Source organism: Solanum dulcamara, chromosome 8, assembly GCF_947179165.1.
Source record: "Solanum dulcamara chromosome 8, daSolDulc1.2, whole genome shotgun sequence".
Lineage (NCBI taxonomy): Eukaryota > Viridiplantae > Streptophyta > Magnoliopsida > Solanales > Solanaceae > Solanum > Solanum dulcamara.
Genome location: NC_077244.1, coordinates 35,866,688 through 35,871,877, shown reverse-complemented (window position 1 = coordinate 35,871,877; position 5,190 = coordinate 35,866,688).

Here is a 5,190-nt window from a genome sequence, read left to right as displayed (position 1 = left end):
CGTCACCCAATATCAAGAGAATCATGAACCATGTTGAAAGTGGCTTTCCACTCGTACTCGAGAATGGGCGAAACTCCATCGTCAAGACGAAATGTAAATCCAAAGTCAAGATGGACAAGATCCAAATCGAGAGGTATGCCAATATCGATGACAAGTCACCATAACAAGAAGGACAAAGTCCCATCAAGAATACAAAATGATCAAGCAATTCATACAAGTGGGCGGTTTAGCGAAAGTTTTGCAATACTTGAGATAATAGTCATACCAAAATACAAAATAAGGAGCAAGGAAACAACCCATCAAAATACTTTAAATTTAAGAAAATAAAATATTCCAAGTGCAAGTTTATACACGAACCTCAGCGTTTTAGCATACAACAGGTTCTACCACAACTCAAGGAGCTCAATTCCTCTCCGCCATAGACCAATCAAAATCCACTTTGTCAAACAGTTCCTCTTAGCTTGTATAAGAACATATACTCCTTAAATATATAATTTAATATCTATTTAAGTTTAAAAGTCTCATCATATCGAAACTAAACATGAAATTAATAAAAAAAATCAGCCTAAACTATTCAAACCGGAATTCTGGACAACCTACTGTCCTGTAGTGTTGCTCAGTTTCGAAGGGGTAAATGGGGAAAGTAGGCTTTGTGGCTTAATGAAAGTTATATAAATGTATCTTAGGGTCACATACAATTTCGAATCACCCCTACATCAATTTTGAACAAAAAGATATGCCCAAAATACTAACAACAGTCCATGTAGGATTTCCAAAATAAAATATGGGCAACACCTTTTCTCTACTTCATCACCCTTTTGAGAGCAACTAAAAGCAAAAATGGGTTTTAGATCCTAAATTAAAGTTATATACCTATGAAATATCTTTCCAAAACATCTTAAATAACTCGAAACGAAGCTTTACATAAGGAGTTATACTAATATTACTAACGACAGTCATATCCAAAAATGGGTTTGCTAACAAGAACAAGAACCTCCTCGCTACCCCAACTATAAATTTTATGTTGTTAAACACCGTTACTTAACCAAAGAATACCTTAGACAATTACTTTACAGAACAAAATCGGAGGACTTACCTCGCTTAAAGCCAAATTGGTGGCTGCCTCTCTCTTTTCTCTAAGTTTCTCTCTTCTTTTCTCTCACTTTCTAATTGCAAAAGATGACTTATCAAGAATTAGTCATCACTTTACATGTATATATATGCTCCCTTAGAGTGTGACACGTGGCATCCCCTAGGGGTGACACGTGTCCAGCCCCTAGGGCGCCATCTCATCCATGCGCCCAATTCAAAGCTGCCACGTGGCAGCGTGGGGTCCACCCTATGTAGGTGTGTCACCTACTTGGTCCAAGTAGGTGCATCACCTACTTATTTCAAGTAGGTGCTACGCCTCCTTTTCCCTCTTCCGTAGGTTTGTAATCTCGTCTCACTTTAAGAACCTATGTAATCCTTGCTACTTAAGTTGGACGTGTACTCAAGTAGCTTTGTTATGTAAGACATCCCAATCAATAGCTTACATAGAAATTCATAGATAACGTGGATCACCTGGCAATCCTTTAGAAAAAACCATAAAAAGAAAATTGGGGCGTTACAACTCTCCCCCCTTAAGAAATTTCATCTTGAAATTTACCTTATACTCAAAACAAATATGGATACTGAATTCACAAATCCTCTTCTCGCTCCCAGGTTGCTTCATTGCCAGACTGATTCCTCCAAAGGACTTTTACTAAAGGAACTTTCTTGTTTCTAAGCTCTTTTGTCTCACGTGCCAAGATTTGGATAGGTTCCTCATTATATATCAAGTCAGGACTTATCTCAATAGATTCGATAGGGAGTACATGAGATGGATCAGAGCGATATCTTCTAAGCATAGAAATATGGAATACATTGTAGATTCTATCTAACTCCGATGGAAGAGCCAGTTTATATGCAACTGGACCAATTCTCTCAAGTACTTCATATTGTCCAATAAATCGAGGACTAAGTTTTTCTTTTTGGCCAAATCTCATAACCTTCTTCCATGGAGAAACCTTTAAAAACACCTTATCTCCTATTTGATATTCAATGTCATGCCTCTTAAGATCAGCATAAGACTTTTGTCTATCTGAAGCAATTTTTAGATGATCCTTGATGACTTTTACTTTATCTTCTGTTTGTTGCACAATCTCAGGACCAACCAGTTTTCGTTCACCAACTTCACTCCAGCAAAGAGGAGTTCTACACTTTCTCCCATATAAGGCTTCGTAGGGAGGCATGCCTATACTTAATTGGTAGCTATTATTATAAGCAAATTCTACCAAGGCTAAGTGTTTGTCCCAACTACCTTCAAATTCCATAATACAAGCTTAAAACATATCTTCCAATATTTTAATCACCCTCTCGGATTGGCCATCTGTCTGAAGATGGAAAGATGTACTAAAGTTCAACATAGTGCCCAAAGCTTCCTGCAATCTAGTCCAGAATCTAGATGTAAACCTTGGGTCTCGGTCAGATACAATAGAAACAGGAACTCCATGTAACCTCACAATCTCCCCAACATACAATTCTGCAAGACGTTCAAGTGGGTAGTCCACCTTGATGGCCAAGAAATGAGCATTTTTGGTTAGCTTATCAACTATCACCCAAATTGCATCATGATTTCTTTGAGTGCATGAAAGCCCAGAAACAAAGTCCATAGTTATTCTCTCCCATTTCCACTCAGGTATCGATAAGGGTTATAATAAACCAGTCGAAACTTGATGCTCAACCTTTATCTATTGACAAACTAAACATTTAGAAGTAAACTTCGCAATGTCCTTCTTCATTATATTCCCCCAATAGTGTTCTTTAATGGTTTGGTACATTTTAGTACCTCCAGGATGCATTGCATATAGTGAAGTATGTGCTTCATTCAAAATTTTCTTTCTCAAATTGTCATCTTTAGGGACACATAACCTATTTTGATAAAGTAGAACACCATCATTCCTTAATTTAAAATCAAGCTTTTCTCCAATTTGAGCTTCTTTGATCAATTTTACCAGCTTCTCGTTTAACTTCTGTGCTTCTTTTACCTGTTCAAGTAGAACTGGTTTGACTTGCAAACCGGCAACAATAGAGCCATTAGAGTTAAATGCAAGACAAGCATTCATGGCTCTTAATTTAAGAAATAAAGGCAAGTGGCTTAGCGATAAACTAGCAAGGGCTTTACGTCTTAGCGCATATGCTACCATATTGGCTTTACCCGGATGATAATCGATTGTGCAGTCATAATCTTTAATGAGTTCAAGCCCCCTACGTTGACTCAAATTCAACTCTTTCTGTATACCCAAGTACTTCAAAATCTTGTGATCAGTAAATATGTGACACTTTTCGCCATATAAGTAATGCCTCCAAATTTTCAAGGTAAACACTATGGCAGCGAGCTCAAGGTAATGAGTAGGATAGTTCAACTTGTGTGGTTTCAATTTTTGGGAAGCATACGCAACCACTTTCCCTTCTTGCATCAAGAGACAACCCAAATCAGGATGAGAGGCATCACTATATACCACATATTCCTTCCCCTCAGTTGGTGGAGTAAGTATAGGAGCTTGTGTTAATAAGGATTTGAGCTTCTCAAAACTCTTCTGCCATCTGTCATCTCATATAAACTTGACATTCTTCCTCAAGAGTTTAGTTAAAGGGGAGTCTATAATGGAGAAGCTTTTGACAAACCTTCTATAGTATTCCACTAAACCCAAGAAACTCCTTACTTCAGTTAGGCTTTTAGGTGGTTTCCATTCAATAATAGCGTGAATTTTACTCGGATCCACTTTTACACCTACCTCTGACATAATATATCCCAGAAAAGCCACTTCACAGAGCCAAAATTCACATTTAGAAAGCTTGGCATAAAGTTTCTTCTCTTGCAGAATTTGCAAAATAATTCGAAGATGCTTTCCATGATCTTCACTATTCTTGGAGTATATTAAAATATCATCTATAAAACTACTACAAATTGATCAAGATAAGGCTTAAACACGCGATTCATCAAATCCATAAATGTCGTAGAGGCATTCGTCAACCCAAATGGCATCACCAAAAATTCATAATGGCCATATCGAGTCCTAAAGACAATTTTAGGGACATCATGTTCCCTTACCCTCAGTTGATGATACTCAGACCTTAAGTCAATTTTTGAGAACACACTAGCACCTTTTAACTGGTCAAATAAATCATCAATCTTAGGTAGTGGATATTTATTCTTAATGGTTACCTTGTTCAATTGTCGGTAATCAATACAAAGCCTAAAAGTCCCATCTTTCTTTTTCAAAAATAACACAGGAGCTCCCCAGGGAGAAATACTCGGGCGAATAAAACCTTTCTCAAGAAGTTCTTGCAATTGATTTTTCAACTCTTTCAGCTCTGCTGGAGCCATTTGATAAGGAGTCATAGAGATAGGAGTGGTTCTAGGAACAACCTCTATGGGAAATTTAACTTTCCTTTCCGGAGGCAGTCCGAAAAGATTTTCAGGAAAGACATCAGGAAATTCACACACCACGGGTATATCCTTAAGGCTTGGACCTTCCAAGCGTGTATCAAATATATGAGCAAGATATGCTTCACAACCTTGTCTAACCATCTTCCTTGCCACTACCGCGGAGATGATATTAGACGTCAATGATCTTTCACCTTGAACAATGATGTGTGAAAGTGAAGGAGCTCTAAAGGTCACCTGCTTTGACCTACAGTCAACTACCACATGATATCTATAAAGCCAATCCATACCGATAATGACATCATAGTCTTGGAAAGGCATTTCAATTAAATCAGCTGGAAAGACTAGATTTTGAATTACCAAGGGACAACCTTGATAGATTTGATTGCAAATAACTTGTTGCCCCAAAGGACTTTGGACAAGCACCCCACAATCGAGTCTCACAGATTTCATATTTTCAGGAAAAGCCAATGATGAGCAAACATACGAATGTGTAGAACCAGGATCAAATAATGTAACAACACATAAGTCGAATAAGTGAAATTTACCAACAACCATATCTGATCCATCCTGGTCATCCCTCTATCTCATCGCATAAGCTCGTGCTGTAGCTCTTGACCCACCAGCAGGATTGGCTGCACCTGTACCTGTTGCTTGTGTGTTTCTAGATCTTGCACCTTTATTCCCTTGAGAGGGAGTGGTAATAGGTTTTTGAACCG